Source organism: Tursiops truncatus, chromosome 2 (assembly GCF_011762595.2).
Source record: "Tursiops truncatus isolate mTurTru1 chromosome 2, mTurTru1.mat.Y, whole genome shotgun sequence".
In the NCBI taxonomy this organism is placed as follows: Eukaryota; Metazoa; Chordata; class Mammalia; order Artiodactyla; family Delphinidae; genus Tursiops; species Tursiops truncatus.
This window is the reverse complement of record NC_047035.1, coordinates 107,868,579-107,887,096: the sequence shown is the minus strand read 5'-3', so window position 1 is coordinate 107,887,096 and position 18,518 is coordinate 107,868,579.

Sequence of the window (18,518 nt, the reverse complement as noted above, 5' to 3'; positions counted from 1 at the left end):
AAGCACATTATCTAGCTACAATCCCAACATTTTAGGAAAGGGAAGAAGAATTCCTTTCCACTCTCATGCCAGATTTGGCTCTTATCTTAATTCCGTCTAACACACAGCACAAATATCAGACCAGATATCCTGACTAAAAAGGTTAATAATAGCATCTGGTTTTGAAAGTTTTTATTAGCGATATTCTAAGGGCCCTCAAGATAGGAATGATTTTCTGGGACCATTTTCTCCTATGACTTGTGGCATTCTCTATTTTCCAAGGACAGTAAAGATTTTCCTAACCAAAATTCATGAAGATATGATTTCAAAAACATCTGTACTTCCCAACTTGACATAGAAATAAAAATATTTTAACTGATGATTTTAGTTATGTTTACCTTTGGGATTACTAACTCAAAGGGCTGCATTTTTTGTTCATTGCAGTTCTATTTACAATAGCCAGGACATGGAAGCAACCTAAGTGTCCAGCGACAGATGAATGGATAGAGAAGATGTGGCACATATATACAATGGAATATTACTCAGCCATAAAAAGGAACGAAACTGAGTTATTTGTAGTGAGGTGGATGGACCTAGAGTCTGTCATACAGAGTGAAGTAAGTCAGAAGGAGAAAAACAAATGCTAACACATATATATGGAAACTAAAAAAAAAAAAAAAGAAAGAAAATGGTCAGAAGAACCTTGGGGCAAGACGGGAATAAAGATGCAGACCTACTAGAGAATGGACTTGAGGATAAGGGGAGGGGGAAGGGTAAGCTGGGACAAAGTGAGAGAGTGGCGTGGACATATATACACTACCAAATGTAAAATAGATAGCTAGTGGGAAGCAGCCGCATAGCACAGGGAGATCAGCTCGGTGCTTTGTCACCACCTAGAGGGGTGGGATAGGGAGGGTGGGAGGGAGGGAGATGCAAGAGGGAAGAGATATGGGGACATATGTATATGTATAACTGATTCACTTTGTTATAAAGCAGAAATTGACACACGATTGTAAAGCAATTATACTCTAATAAAGATGTTTTTTTAAAAAAAAGGTCTGCATTTTAAAATGAGGGATATGTTTGTGCAAACATCAGTCAGCTTCGGTGTATCTGTCTCTGTGTGCAAAACTCTAGGAATTGTGTTTGACTTTTTAAAAAATACATATCTATCTCTATGCCTTTCTTTCTTTGTACAGCTCCGTGTCGCTATCTTAAAACAAACCAGCCCAGGCTTTCTTTCTTGGTTCTTCTGTCTGCCTTTCCCTTTCTTGCTCTATTTCTGTCTCTTTCTTCTCTCATTTTCTTTCCTTATCTTATTTTCCCTCTATTTCTTTCCCTTAGCTTTCCAATATGGAAGAACATTTTAAAATAATTTGAGAAGTAATATAGAGGATAGAGCACAGGCTTCAGATCAGATAGACAGGGATTCAAATCCTAGTTCCTCAATTCCAAGGACTGTGGATCTTAAGCAAATTATTATCCCCTCTAAACTTTATTTTCCTTAACTGTGAAGTGGGGAAATGATGTCTACCCCAGAGTTGTTGTCAGAATTACTGGAGATAAAGTATGTGAGAGAGCCAACACAGAGCAAATATCCAAGAAATACTGGTTCATCTTCTCACTCAAATCGAGTTTTATGATCTTTGTTCTTAATTCTGAAAGCAAATAAATGAAATGTGTTCTATTTCTCTCCAAAAATTGCTTTATGCTTAGCAGACCTGGTCTTACTTACTTCCATTAATAATTAGTGGGTGATTTGATGGGAAACCATTGCCCACCCAGCAGCGTTTCGCAAATTGTGTTCCACAGAACACTAGTATCCTATTAGACATTAATAGAGGTCAAATCAGTTTGCATATGATATCTTCATCTTGTAGATTCATTGTTCACACTAGCCTATTAAAAGCAACTCTCCAAGCAGTTTCCATGAACAACTGTAACTCAGTGTTTTCCATCATTAGTTGACCATATTCATTTTTTTGTGTAACACCTAAGTAACATCCTGCACAACATCCAATCAACCCCTTTTAGAAAATGCTTATTTAGAGAGACGGATGGACTTTTTACACACTTCAAGCAATTTTTCACAAATATAACTTCTTTCAACAGAGAGATCAGAGCTAAATAGCATCCAATTAAAATTATATTCTTTGGCAAGGACCTAAAATAATTTTAATTTGGTGTTCTGAATTATCTTGGTTTTGATTGTTTTATTCTTTTATTTTTTTAATGTGGCTATCAAGGCACATTAGCTGAGTGCATCCACAGAGTACCAATCACAAAGACAAATCACACATGCTTTCTTTAAACCTGTTTTCTTGTCGCTAATGTGGGAGATTAGAGGCTTTTCTACAGGCTTGCTGTGAGGACCCAATGAGATCACCCACGTGAAAGTACAGTCTATACCAGCACAACTTGGATTGGTTAAAAATTAATGCTTTTGGGATACTGTCGACTGTCAGGGTGGGAGGAGGGAGGGACATTTAATGGTTCTAAACAGAAATAATCATCGCTGTCCAATTGGGCAGGAAGAGCTATTTGAGCTCAGGCCCAACCAGCGTGTGATTTTTCTTTCCAAGGGAATTTTAAGAGTATACAAACCCCACAGATTAGATGACCCAGGCCTGGAGATATAGGCAAGTTGGAGGAAGGAAAGAACACACACCATCACCTACCTCATAGGGTTGTTATGTGGGCACAGTAAACACACAATAAATGTTAGCTATTTTTAGAGAGCAGTAAATACCGTACTGTTTGAGAAATGTGTATCTAGGTATATAATGAAAGGCACAAACGTCCATTTACAGAATTAAAAGCAAGCAAAATTACCCTCAAAATTACCAGAAAGGGCTTCCTGGTGGCTTAGTGGTTAACAATCCGCCTGCCAGTGCAGGGGACATGGGTTCGAGCCCTGGTCCGGGAAGATCCCACATGCCGCGGAGCAACTAAGCCCACGTGCCACAACTACTGAAGCCCGCACTCCTAGAGCCGGTGGTCTGCAACAAGAGAAGCCACCGCAATGAGAAGCCCAAGCACCGCAACAAAGAGTAACCCCCGCTCGCCACAACTAGAGAAAGCCAGTGTGCAGCAACGAAGACCCAACGTAGCCAAAAATAAATAAATAAATTAAATAAATTAAAAAGAAAAAACTTACCAGAAAGACAACAGAGAATCTACTGAAAAGTAGAAAAATAAAAATATGCCAAAGAAGCATAAAAACAGAAAACAAAATAAGATTACAGAACTAAAACTATATATAATAATTACAATAATAAACGTGAATGAGATTAACTTATCAAAAGAAAAATACTCAAATCGATCAAACAAACGGAATCAGTCTACAAAAGCCACATTTAACACCAGAAATGGATAAAACCCAATGTCGGTGACAGTGGGGCAAAGATGTTTTAAATTCAGTGTCTGTGGGAAAATAAATTGGTATAACATTTCTGGTAGAAAGTTAGCTTAATTGTATCAAAATGTAAAATGTACACACCACTGTATTAAACTAGTCCACTTCTAGAAATTAGCCTGAGGAGAAAATTGAACAAAAACCCAAAGCTGAACACAAGATGATTATCACGGTGTAATATATGGTATCCGAAAATGCAAACAACCTAACGGCCCAACAATAGGACACTGGGTGAGTAAATCATGGTTTATAAATATCCTGAATGGTTGGCGAGCGTTAACAATCACGGTGTTAGTCTATAGTTATTGATTTGGAAATCTACCCATTGCATATTCTGACTGAAAATAGCAACAACAAAATAACATGTAAATTATGATCCCATGTATGTGAAACTGTATATACACTTCTTTGTGTATATACAGTATAGAGATGTGTAAAGGATACTCACCAAAATTGCTATGGCTATTGCTCTGGGTGGTGAGATTTGGGGTGTGATTTTTATTTGCTGCTTTGTACTTTGTCTTGGGTAAAAACACTGGTCATGAAAACCCCATTTTTTTGTATGTGTCTCCAAACCTATAGGCCTTAATAGCTGCTAAATCAGCTTCACAAGATTCCAGATGCCTATATTCTTCATTCCTAACATTTTCCTAATGATAAGCTTTAGAAAGAGGAAAACAACAGGTGGCTATTAGGAAAGCCAGGCACAGGAGGGCTTCTTACCTGGAGAGACCAACGGGGGCTAGTCATGCAGACCCAGCCACCATGTCACCTCTAAGGCAGTATTGAAAGCAACTCTTAAGACCAAAGTTCAAGAGTCACTAAATGCACTCCCTTCTCTTTTTGTTTATTTGTTTGTGTGCTTGTTTATAAACATTTCTTAGCTTCTCTGGTGTCTATAATAGAGCAAGTAAGGGACTTTCCCCAAGCTAGAAGTCTACAGTGGCTAATTTCTGGGACTTCCTGAGGCTACTCTGTGCACTGAGCAGCTGAACAGGGATTCTTGCAGCTCTGGCCGCAGCAGTGAGACAGGGCAAGCCTAGGAGGAGCCTCCTAATGCTTTTATTCATTGTTTGACTGTTTTTTAAAAAGGAGCATCAGTTACTTTTTAAAAGCAACCAAACAAAGGACAGAGTGGTCAGTGGTGTCAGAGTATGACAAGGACTGAGACGGGTTCACAGGATGTAGCAACAGGGAGGTTAGTGAGTGACCTGGCCAAGAACAGTGTCTGTGTGGTCGTGGGGAGGGGTAGCTTTGAGAGAGAGGAGGGAGTGAGGAAGTGGAGAGAGTGAATTTGGACAACTATTTCTGGAAGTCTGGCCACGAACAAGAAAGCAGGAGAGAGAGCAATGAGTGACTGAAGGAAGGAATGGGGAGGAGTTAGGAAGAGGTGTTTAATTTTTTTGTTTGTTTGTTTTTAAGATTGAAAAGGAGCCTATTGATAAGAAGTGGATGATTCAGCAGAGAAAGGGGCCTTAAACAGCATGAGGAATGTTGTAACTGTGGGGAAGGAGGAAAAGCCACAGAGAGGTCAAATGGAGAGCTGCCTCTCCAACGATAACAGAGAGTGAAATGAAGATGGCCCTTCAGGGCCAGCACCACTATTTTGAAGAGGAAGGTCTTGCTTTTACCAGTTAGTTCTGAGCTGAGAGCACTCATCCTGTTTGACCCTAAAATGGAAAAGCTAGGATGTAACTGTTCATTATCTTGACTGTGGTGGTTTCACAGGCATGTACACATGTTAAAACTCATCGAAGTGTGCAGTTTAAATAGTGCAATTTATGGATATCAATTTTCCCTCAATCAAGCTGCAGAGAAATTTTTTTGTAGTTTTAAAGTGGCATGCCTCGGTCAACAGGGGGCGTGGTTGTGCACAACAAGATGGGAAGAGGTTTTCTGAGTTTTAGTTCTATGGTTCTGTTTTTCCTGATCTTTTCTTAGATGACAGAGCTCCTATTTATAGGCATTAAAAGAAAACAAGTAAACAATTATAGGCATGAAGATATAGGCAAATGTTTGTGCAAAGGTTAGATTAAAACCTGGAGTTGCTCTTGAGTGCCTGAGTAGCAGGTATTTACAGACTCAGCCAGAGAAAGGATGAGATAGCAGGACAAAACATTTCTTCTCAGTCATGTGGAAGCCGTGTATGGGATTCTCAGGTGGCAGAGATTACAGTTGTTGCCTTCCAGAGAACAGAATTTTGTTACCTGTTTTTGTGAATAGGTCAATGCCAGCACAAATATCACACTATTGGCTCACTGGAGAGGTGATGGGAACAGAACTCAGAATAAAAGTATAAGACTCCAGTGAAAACACTGAAAAAGTAAAAGGAGCTGTGAATGTGAGATCTTAATGCAACTGCAACAATTTGGCAACACAGGTGTTAATCCACACCCTGGTTTGTGAAAAGGGTACACATCCCCTGGGCCTCCTCTGCCTCTCCCAGATAACTTGTGGCAAGTTTTGTTGATTGAATACACTGGTAAATGACTCTTTCTTCCCACCCAAGGCCCCATCCATCTTACCTATCACAACACCATAAAGTGGACATTATTGGCCCCACCTTACAGCTGTGTAAAAAGAGGTACAGAGAGGATAAATAACAAGGTTGTACTGTATAGCACAGGGAACTATATTCAATATCTTGTGATAAACCATAATGGAAAAGAATACAAAAAAGATGTATATATACACAGCAGAAATTAACACAACATTGTAAATCAACTATATCTTAACTGAAAAAAATAAAAAATAAAAGAGGTACAGAGAGGTTAAGTGTCTTTCCTTGGGTTACAAAGCTAATGACATAGGAGAGCTGGGTTTTGAACCCAGGACTCAAACACCAATGTCTGGCCTCCTACTTTTTCTCTGCTATCTTTTTTTTTTTTTTTTTTTTTTTCCGGTACGCAGGCCTCTCACTGTTGTGGCCTCTCCCGTCGCGGAGCACAGGCTCCGGACACACAGGCTCAGCGGCCATGGCTCACTGGCCCAGCCGCTGCACAGCATATGGGATCTTCCCAGACCGGGGCACGAACCCGTGTCCCCTGCATCGGCAGGCAGACTCTCAACCACTGCGCCACCAAGGAAGCCCTCTCTGCTATCTTTTAAAACACCAGTATCTCTAGGTCAATAGTCATTAGTTATATATGACTATTTAAATTAATTAAAATTAAACTCAATAAAAACTTCAATTCCTCACTAGCCATACATCAAGTGCTCAATAGCCATGTGTCGTTGCCATATTGGACAGCACAGATGTAGAAGGTTTCCATTATCACAGAAAGTTCTAATGGACAGTGCTGTTAGCACATTACGGTCATGCATCAGAAAGATACAGTTAGACACATGAAATGCCTACCTTTACCTGATTCCGCCCCTCTTTTATCTTTATTGTCTAATTGTGAATAGTCTCTCTAGGCCCCCTTCAGTCTTCTGCCTAAGCACACAGAGGGCATACCTGGGGCTGGCCTGCTGGCTCTGCAAGGCACTCAGCACACAGGGCAGACGCCAGGATTGTGATGACAAAGAAGGATGCCCAACACTTTGTCCAAGCACAGGAGACAGCAGCTCTGAAGCAATCTGCAGTGACAGCACCAGGGTGCGAAGTGAACAGCCTGTTTCTGCAAATCTTCTGTATTTTTGCCAGATCTGTCAGAAGTAGACAGAAGCAGAAAGGATAAAGGGAGAAAGTCAGAAGTGAAGTGAGGGGAAAGACAATAGTGGGGCTGAAGATACCAAAAACTTGGTAATCAAATGGTCTTCTTCTAGTTCTTCCAGGCACAGAAGTTGATCCTCCAAAACCGTGAAGGAGAGAGACTTCATGTGCCATTCCTATAGTGGGAGGAATTTAATAGTCACTCTCTTAAAACACCCACCAAACATGAATTTATACAATTATACAATCCTGGATTGACTTATGTGTTAAAACTATATCCTCCTGATGATTAAGACTCTAGAATAAGTCTTGAAATAAGATGTTACTTTAAAAAAAAAAAGAAAATAAAAGAAACAGATAAAGGCCATGAGTGACCTTTCTCCACACCTGTTCCTATCAACCCCTACTCTTTGGTCCTCAGGCTATACTAGATCTTCAGAAGCCCCCACTTTGGTACTCACCCTTCCCCAGCAGTTCTATATACCCATGGGAGAGTTATTTGAGGACCAGTAAAGCTTTTGGCACTTTCTGACATCATACCATCTAAGCTATAAATTGTCCACCCATCTAAATGTAACAAATTTTACCCTCATTGCTTTTCTGGCTATGTTTCTCCAGCTCTTTGTGTAATTTAGGAAGTAGCATCTTCAGAACATTATAAAACACCCCTTAAGTAATCTGGAGGTACTCTTTTGCAAGACCCTGCCTCACTCGTGTGACTATTATTTTAAAATACTGCCTCTGGATTCTTGGTCTTTAATTTGAAACTTTTATAGCTGCTTCAGCACTTCCTTCCCAGAGAGAGCCTGTGGCCTTGCTCCAAACAATACTACATGTCTTCCTCTAAGTATCTGGGTTTGTTTTCGTTTCCTGCAACCGAGCTGTCACTCTGAACAGCTAGAGTCAAAGCCCGTTGTGGAGGAAAACAGGAATAGGCCTATGCAGCAGCATACACAGAGCCAAGGAGCTTGGAAACCACCTGGAGGAGCAGCTGGGTGAAAAGAGGCAGGCTTCCCTGGGATTCCAGGTCCCACCCTACTGGGACACAAATGACACTGGAGGCCTGTGCTTAAAGTTTCTCAAGGGCCTGGCACTTAGCTCTGCTGTCCCAGTGACTCACATGATAATTTTCCAGGCCTTCAAACTGGGTCAACAAGATTTGTTTGTCCAAAAAGCTCCCCTGGGAGGACACTAGAAGAAAAGCAGGCTGAATGGGGATGTTTGGCCAGGTGATTCTTTTTGCTGGCTTTTAGCCTGAGGAAATATTACCAGTATTCAGGCCAAGAGTTTGGAGAATCAAAAGCTGCCAAGCATCTGGGCTGGATCAACATACACCAGAGTTATTGGTTAAGGGTTAACCATACCGCTAGTGGTGGCTCTTGCCATTCAAGAACAAAACAGATAACTTGGGAAGGCCCTAAATCAAGATGTCCACTTCTCATAGATAAGAAAGACAGCAAGCTTGTGCTATGAATCATAGAAGTTTCCATTAACTCTGTGTGACCTGATCAATTTCTTTATTTATTAAGCAATGGAGTCACCCTGCAGCAGTATTTCTCAAATTTGAGAAATCACAGACCCCAAGAACATATCTGAAGACGTACAGACCCAAATTTTTATAACTTAGAATTAAAAGTTTCTCATAGTGGAACAGGAGGGAAGGGGGCAGGGCACAAACTTTAAAAGAATGACATAGACATAGGGCATGACAAAAACTGGTTAGAACAAACTAGATCCAAGATGGCAGAAGATTTGACTTCCAGTGGACCTTGAGCCTCATTACATCCTCATTGTAATACATTAGCATAAGCTAAGTGACACACCCACCAGTGCCATGACAGTTCTGAGGCCAACCATCAAAGATCAAAAAGTGGGCCGTGGTCCTATTCCTGGAAATCTCCACCCCTTTCCCCAAATACTTAGAATAATCCTCCTCCTCATTAGCCTATGAAATTACCCACCCCTATAAAAACTGACAACTTCATACCCTGGTACTGTTTGGCCTTCTGATATGGCCCAAACTCTGTCTAGTGAATGTGTTGTCTCTAAATAAATCCACTACTTACTTATCACTGGCTCTCACTGAATTCTTTCTGCGATGAGACATCAAGAACCTGAGCTTCATTAAGCCCTAAGACCAGGTGTGTGATCTCAGTTAAAAGACTGTGGGTTCAAGTCCCAATCTGGGTTTTGGCTGGGTTCGAGTCCCAGCGCATGGGTTCAAGTCCCAATCAGAGTTACATAGTTTCAGCAGCAGCATTACTCACAGTGGCCAGAAAGTGGAAACAAACAGAAAGCGAGCAGGACCCTGTGGGGCCATCCCATGTACAAATCCTTTCCATATCCCCTGTTTTTTGTTTGTAGGAAATAGGCTTCTTTCAGCCTCCTAGACCTTGCATGAGTTCCAAAGGGCAGATTCAAACAGTTGTTAATCAGGAAAGGGAGGGAATGCAGAAACAGGGGAGGAGCAGTCAATAAACAATAGTGCAGGGACCAGGTCCTGGTTCCTTCTGAAGGAATATGCCTAACAAAATCTTTGAGTTCTTCTGCAGGAACCCAAGCAGAGGATGGTAACTTAAGGTTGAGCACAAGATTCCTGAAACACCACCCTGTTAACTCACCACCAATCAACTGGAAGAAAGCCACACACCCTGTAGCCCTCGTCTCAAATTTTGCCCATGTGGGAGTTCAGGTTTTTTTGAGCACAAGCCACGCATTCTCTCGATTGGCCCTGCAATAAATCTTTCCCTGCTCTAAACTCCGAAGTTTTGGTTTGTTTGGCCTCACTGTGTGTCAGGCACATGACCTTGCATTCCGTAACAAAATGGGATACGATGGGAAAATATTCAGCCGTTAAAAAAGAAATAAAGTGCTGATACATGCTACAACATGGATGAACCTTGGAAACATCCTACATGAAAGAAGCCAGACTCAAAAGCCACATATTGTATGATTTCATTTATATAAAATGTCCAGAATAGGCAAATCCAAAGAGAGAGAAAGTAGATTAGTGGTTATCAGGGGTTGGGGAGGAGAGGGAGCAGGGACGGAGAAATTTTCCTCTACCCTTCCAGGTTCTTCTGGCTGGTCTAAGAATTAAATTGACAGGAGACAGATTAACAGGAGAAAATCAAAGTTTAATTACATGCATATGTGGGAGAGACCCAGGAAAATTGAGTAACTCACCAAAATGGCCTCACCTTAAATACCATCGTCAGCTAAAGACAAAAGGTGTTTAGAGTGGGGAGAGTCAGTTTGGGGAGGTTACCTGGAAAAGCACAGTAAACAAAGGTGATGGTGATGCAGATTTAAGTTGCCTTCCCACTGATGTTTATAGAGATTTGGTCATCTTCTTCCAGGTAGAAGGGGGAGATTTCCCTTACAAATGTAAACTTTTCTTATGAAAAGGCAACTCCTACTTGGTTTTCAGAGCCCTTCCCTGTCTGCTGTTTACCAGAAAAGAACCAGCTTAAAACAATCAATATGCCAAAGAGACATAGTTCAGGGTGGCAAATTCTGCTCCCCTAAAAGAGGAATAGGTAATGACTGCCAATGGGCATAGGGATTTTTTTAGGGGTAATGAAAACGTTCTTAAATTACATAGTAGTAATAGTTGTGAATCATTAACCTTGTGAACATACTAAAAACCACTGAATTGTACACTTTAAAAGGATGGATTTTATGGTATGCGAATTATATCTACATTTTTTTAAAGTTACGTGATATTATTTTAGTTGATAACTGGGTGCCAAGATAAGTACTTTGTGTGGAACAGTGAATCCTTGTTTCCAGGCTCACTTATGAGGTGGCTAGCCAGGTGATCTGGAAGGCATTTATGTTAACTTTGGAATGTGATAGAAGGATATCTAAAATTTTAAATATTCATTGATAACTTCTAGACTCCAAGAACTCATCAGTGGAACTCCCAAGGGTCCATGAACCCAGGTTTGAGAAACATTGGCTCAGATAACCTTCCAGGACTTTTTACCCTTTTACATGCTATGTGATCAGAATTTTCAGTAAGTTGCTTTCCAAAGACAAAGTCTGGTCAGGGACACTTGAGAATTTACAAGTCCCTTGGCTAAGTCTTGGTAACATAAGCAAATTACTCTAGCTACACTCCAGGTAATTGATTAAACATGTGATCTACGAAGCTGGAAATGCATAAACCCCATAAGATGAAGAAGGAATTTGATACTGAAACCAAGCAGGACCCTGTAGGGCTCCTGGGCACAGAAGCCTTTCTGTGTCCCCCATTTCTTGTTTGTAGGGAATAGATTCCAGCCTCCTTGATCTTCCCTAAGTTGCAAAGGGCAGATTCAAAGAGCTGCTAATCAGGGAAGAAAGGGGATGCAGAGACAAGGGAGGAGCAGTCAAGAAACAATAGTACAGACTTGGAGCAGGGTCCTGGTTCCACCGCAAGGGATACACATAACAATATCTTTGAGCTCTTCTACAGAACTAAAACCCTCAACGAATGGAAGATGTTAACTACTTGATGAAGCATTTTTTTTTTGGCTGCGCTGCACAGCATGTGGGCTCTTAGTTCCCCAACCAGGGATTGAACCTGTGCCCCCTGCAGTGGAAGCATGGAGTCTTAACCACTGGACCACCAGGAAAGTCCTGATGGAGCACTCTTAATTCCAGAGAAGGCCACAGTTTGATAACCTTGAGAACCAGAGAAGCTCATCAGGAGACCACCTGAGGCCAGATTAAGTGAACCAAAGGGGAGTTCCCTGGTGGTCTAGTGGTTAGGATTCTGAGCTTTCACTAGCATGGTCCAGGTTCAATCCCTGGTTGGGGAACTGAGATCTCGCAAGCTGTGTGGTGAGGGAGGGTGGGGGGAGAAGGAACCAGAGAAGCTCATCAGGAGACTAACTGAGGTCACATTAAAGGAGTGCAGGCCCTGCACACACTCTGATCCTTAACAACCCCGCCCTTGAACCATTGCTATAAAACTCCTCACCAAATCCCCACAGGTTGGGACACACAGTTTTTGAGGCACGAGCCCACTGTGTCCCCCTTTGTCTGGCAAAGGAATAAAGCTATTCTTCTCTACTTCACCCAAAACTTTGTCTCCAAGATTCAACTTGCCACTGGTGCACAGAGGCTGAGTTTTCAGCATAAGAGTTTTTGGCATAAATACCAGTTAATCTAACATGGAAAATCCTCTGAGAAGGTATCCCACTGAGGCCTCACTTGGGTCATGGATTGTTTAAACCCGATTTAAACACTATGACCTTCCAAAAGTGTCCGCAGCAATGGAATAAAGATGGATGTTGCTAACTCAAGTCAGAGGGGAAGGGCAATGGGAGTTTATGTAAGCAAGGGGGCTTTCCCACATGCTCAGTTTGGGCAGGGGCAAAAGTCGAGGAGTACAGGATGTGGTTCACAGATGGCTCTTCTATTTATTTAACTGGAGGGCAACTGTCGTTACTCTCTGATCTTTTGTTTTCCTCACCTAGCAAAATAATCAGAAACTATCCCACCTCTTGGGGTGGTTGTTCAGATCAGTTCAGTTTGTCAAACTTTTACTGAGCATCTGATTTTTATGTATTAGACACTGAGCTAGTGCTTGGAGGAAACCAGAGTGGCCCCTACCTTCAGGGAGCCCAGAGCCTGGTGGGGGAGACTACTGTCCTGAGTGTTATGGAAAGAAACTTTATGTTTAAAGGACTCAAACTACTAAAGTGCTATAAAATATATGGTAATAATATATCTTTATTATCCAATATGAGTCAATAGTTTGTCTGATTCCTGGCTCTGGTTAGTTCTCTAATAAAAATACTTTTGTAGGAACTTCCCCAGTGGTCCAGTGGTTAAGAATCCTCGCTTCCACTGCAGGGGGCATGGGTTTGATCCCTGGCTGGCAAACTAAGATCCCACTCGTTGCTCAGTGCAGCCAAAAAAAAACAAGAATACTTTTGTAGAATTAAGTTTTGAGGCACTTATTGAATATTATTTACCTGGGTATTGACTGAACTCACCATTTTCCATAAAGACATTTTCATGTTGTGCCCACTGGGTGTCTCAATATTTTGCAAGAAAATAGAAAAGCACAATGTTTCTTTTTTTTTAATATTCATTTTATTTATTTATTTGGTTGCACTGGGTCTTGGTTGTGGCAGGTGTGCTCCTTAGTTGCGGCACGTGTGCTCCTTAGTTGCAGCTCACCAGCTCCTTAGTTGTGGCAGGTGGGCTCCTTAGCTGCAGCACGCAAACTCTTAGAAGTCCTGAAAAGCACAATGTTTCCACCTGTGCCTTGAGTCAGCTGTAATATAAACATCACTTGGGGGAACTTCCCTGGTTGTCCAGTGGCTAAGACTCCATGCTCCCAATACAGCGGGCCCGGGTTCAATCCCTGGTCAAGGAACTAGATCCCATGTGCTGCAAGTAAAGATCCCCCATGCCACAACAAAGATCCCAAGTGCCACAACTAAGAGCCGGTGCAGCCAAACAAACAAACACCACTTGACTAAAATCTCAACTACTTTATAGCAACCATTGTGTAAAATGCCAATAAGTGTAGTTGCCTCTGTTTAAGAAGGGAAGAAGATTTCTTTGTGGATTCTTTCTTCTTCTCATAATCCATGTACCTGCAAACTGCTCTTCTAAGAAAGCCAGGACTAGGAAGACCAGAAGAAATCCTTCCACCAAGTGAATACTAAGACCCTACAGGCAAGAACAAGATAACAAAAATAAATTTTTTAACAAGACCCTATAGGCAGCAGCACTGCATCCCCACTGGTTTCCTGGGCTAATGTTTAGTTGTCATCTGCATATGAGCCAACATCCCAAACTACACCATAGTATCCATGTGCCCAGTCAGAATGTGTTCTTCCCTATTTACAGGCGTCAGTCAAAAGAGTCATTTTCACAATACAATCCAGGGTCCCTTGCATTGTGAATTTCAGGGTTGTAAATGACACACAACTACTTATCCCAATATTTTTACCTTTGTCGTGCATGACTTTTCTTTAGATAGCCTTTGGCAGAACTCTTTGCCTATGAGTGACATCAGCGAGGAAGATACCAGATAACAAACAGGAGACTGAATGCCTTGAAAAATCTCCTGCAACTTTAAAAGCTCATCTCATCAGGCTTTCGCATGCTACTAATGGAAGTATAAATGGATATAACCTTTCTGCAATGCAATTTGGCAATATCTAGTCAAGAATATATTTTAAAAGTGTGTGTCTGTCAGGATCCTAGAAGGAAAGGGATTTCATCCAGGATGGTTCAAATGGAGACTTTAATAAAAGGACTACTTACAGATGGGTAGACCACGTTAAGAGAGTAAACAAGGGATGTTGGGGTCCCCAAAGAAGAGCAACATCCCTAGAGATAAAGGGACAAAGAGAGGAAATAATCTTATGGAACTCAGTAAGAACAGGAACGGTGGAGGAGGAACCACAAAGAAAGAGGGGCAGGGCTGGAGGTGGGAAGAGGCATGCAGCCACTGCCTCACAGCAGGAAGGAGTGAGAAACCTCGACTTCCTTCTCTTCTTGCTTCTTGACCTCCTCCTGGAGCCACCCACCGAATGAATCTCAAGGAAGCCAAAGGGCAAGAGATCCTGGACATGAGATCTATAAAGACACAGAGCAGAATGAAGAAAGGCAGAACAGAGGTGGGAGTAGGAATGGAAAATAACCAGCACAAACCTATAATTCCATTTCCAAGAATACATCCTAGGGACGTAATCAAAGATGGAAGCAAGGAATCATATGATAGTATGTTCTTCCATAGTTAAGTAAAATAGTGAAAAAATTGAAAACAAGGTAAATCTCCTATAATGGGAGAATAGATAGATATATGACAGTATATCCACACTTCAGAATAGATGGTGCCATTATAAATATTTTTGAAGAATCTGTGATGATATGCAGAAATGCTTACAATAAAATGTTTATTTAAAAAAAGGGGACAGAACTGTATGCACAGTATTAACTCAGTCCCATGAACACCTATATGAAAAGGGAAAAACGCTTAACAATGTTTTTGTTTTTTGGGGATTTTAAACATATAAATTTTAATACAAAAAATAAATGCTATTTTTTTAAAAAAATTATTTAATTATTTATTTGGCTGCACCGGGTCTTAGTTGTGGCACTTGGGATCTTCGTTGCTGTATGAGGGCTCTTTTTAGTTGCGGCATGCGGCCTCTTAGTTGCAGCATACAGGATCTTAGTTACAGCATGCAGGATCTAGTTCCCTGACCAGGGTTCAAACCCAGGCCCCCTGCATTGGGAGTTCGGAGTCTTAGCCACTGGACCACCAGGGAAGTCCCAATAAATGCTATTTTTTAAATATAAAATTAAATTTTAAATATGATTTTAATAAATTAACTGCTACAATAAAATTTAAAATTATACTTGAAGATGTGTAAAAAAATATATTACTCCCCTCTTCTCCTCCCTGCCCAGAACTCCTGACAATGTTAATAATTTTCTTTTTGATAATGGGAATTTTAATTCTTTCTTCACAACTTCCAATATTTTTCCTTTTTCCTTTTCACAATAAGCATATGATACTTTTGTGATCAGAGAAAAAAAGTCAATGCCAGAAAAAGAGAGTCGATCTCACTGAAATGTACTCTACTCAGTTTAAAATATTGATAAGGGACACAGCAAGTTTAAGTAAATTAAAACCAGTGACATGAAGGGTGAATCTCAATCTGTGACTACTTGATATCTGGACAAAAGTGAAAGAAAAATAATCAATTTCTACATGATATCAAATATCCAGATATATTAGATGATTTTGATTTTTGACTACATTTTTAACTCTTCACTTGAATGACAGGCATCATATTAATTCAGCTTTAGTTGGACTCATTCTTATCTTGCAACTCTGGAAAATCCAAGAAATTTCTATAACCTGAAAGTTGTTCCTCATATTGAAATAATAATGTTCTGTCTTTTAATTTTTTCTTTTTTTGGCCATGGCACTCAGGGATCGAACCTGTGCCCCCTGCATTGAGAACGTGGAGTCTTAACCACTGGACTGCCAGGGAAGTCCCTCTCTTTTAAATTTTATCATTTACTCTTCCGTATCATTTTTAACTATATTTTATTTTTTATCAATTATTAAGTAACACAAAAATACATTCTTGTTTTAAAGTTCCAAACAATACAAAGAATACAAGTGTGCTTTGGCCACCTGCTCACACTTGGTCTCCTTCCCCTAGGCAACCTGTTTTCAGTTTGTCACGTAACTCTCAAGACACTTGCTTATTATTTACATGCATATATATGCATATAGAATATATAGTTTTATTTTCATTTTCTAAGTAAATGATGTTTTATTGTACACATTATTCTGCAACTCACTTTTGTCTCCTGTTGAAGCTCCACTTCATTTTTTTACACTGGTTACACAGTTTCCCACGGTTTTATTATTCCAATTTATCTGACTACTACTGGTTGATGGCTATTTGGGTTGTTTTTAGTTATCTGCTATTTCAGACAATGCTGTAGTGAAAAACCTTGTGCGTGTCTCTATGTGTTCATATGCGCGCACTATTTCTCTAAGGGAGCTAATGAAAAATGGAATTTCTGGTTTGAAAGGTATGTGCCCTTAAATTTTTACTTGGTACTATCGAGCAGCCCTCCATACAGGTTTATCGATTTACACTTCCAATAAGAAGATGAAAAGATGCCAAGCCTCACTAATAACCAGGAAAATGCAAATTCAAATAAAATAAGATACCATTTTTACCATTTGGGGTTCACAAATTTAAAAGGATTGATAATGCCAAGTGTGGAGGAGGAAAGAGTCATGTATCCCCACATAAAGTTGTTTTTACAGCCAGCATCCACATATCAGGGAAGGTTCCCTGGAGACTTACTATTAAAAGTGATTATGCTAAACTGTTGTGATAAGTAAACAAAGGACATTTCTGTTACAGGATCATTGGTTTTTATATGCGCTAACAGCAGCCCTGCTGTTAACATATATTCACTCAGAGCATTTTTATCAGGTATTCTCGTTTTGTAATTACTAATTCCTTTTTTTTTTTTTTTGGTTGCACCATGGAGCTTGCAGTACCTTAATTCCTCGACCAGGGATTGAACCCCCCACTGGATGGCCAGGGAATTCCCTGAAATACAAATTCCTTAATTTACCAAGTAGATAAGAATTACTCCACTTTAATAACCACATTTGGTTTTAAATTTATAAAGTACTTTTACATTCTCATAGGTTCCTTAAATTGATTTCTGCCTCAGTGACAGTGTGAGGTGCTATTTCAGATGAGGAAACTGAGGCTCAGCGAAGTTAAATGATTTTCCAAGGTCATAGTTATAAGTGGAAGGGCTCAGGTCTTCTGACTCCCAGTTCCATTAGCTTCTCACTTTCTTAACTGCTTCTAAAACAAAGTACAGTTGAAGTCCCTTCTGCCTCTTCCGTGGAGCTCAAGGCATCCAAAAGGAACCACAGGGGGCAGCCTGGCGCAGCAGAAGATAGAATAGGCTCAAAGCCTGCGAACTGGCTTTTTGTTTCTATTCTGTGCTTCTCCCAGCTGTGTGACCTTAAATAAGTCATTTAGCCTCACTGGGCCTCAGCTGCCCCTTTCAAAAAATAGACATGATGCTCACTTAGTAGTATTGAAAGAAGAGATGATGCCATGCAGTTCCTTCTAGTTGTGAGATTTTATTTAAGCCAGACGTAAACTAGGGTTCTTTCTTTGCTCATACATTTTATGAAATACCATTTTCTGCAATGGATTTATTTGAAAATATGAACCCACAATGGAAAAATTTACCATACAATGCTTTCTTTGATTGAAGTCTAAAAATATTCCCTTATCTTTTTTCTTTCTTTCTTTATAAAAAAATCATTATTTGGTAAACCCCTTGCCAAGGCTAGGGAAATCCCCAAGGAACAGCCGCAAAGGGTTTCAGGTAGCTGGCTGTGTCTGAAAAGATGTTTTCTGCCTGTATCTCTTACTAGTTGGCATGATTCCAGTTCCACTTACATTTTTTGTTACCTATTATTACAGATTTTTAAAGTGATTTATTTTCCCATCCTACTTCCAATAGCGTGAAAGCTTTAACCTGAGTTGTTCTTTATAGTTCCAACTTCCATAAGCCAAAGATTTTAAGAGCTGGAAGGAGTCTTAAGAGATCACTTGATCCTGTCCCCTATCTTTGAACAGAAAACATATTTTTTTCCGTTTAACAGAGGAAGCATCCAATGTCCAGAAAACCTGTGACTTACTCAAGGTTTCACAGCTAGCAAGTCTCCTCGTGTGGTACTTATTCCATTCTTAGTGTGTGACAATTTATTGGTGATCCTGGCTCTTCCAGAAAAACCACAATGAAAGTCAAAATGAGTAAACCATATAATCATTGATTTCTTTCATTTTATCACACATCACAAATTCTTCTATTTCTAACCATATTTTGATGCATTATTTATGAGGACCATCTGGTCACAGGTTTGCCAAGAAAACTCTAGAATTTTAAAAG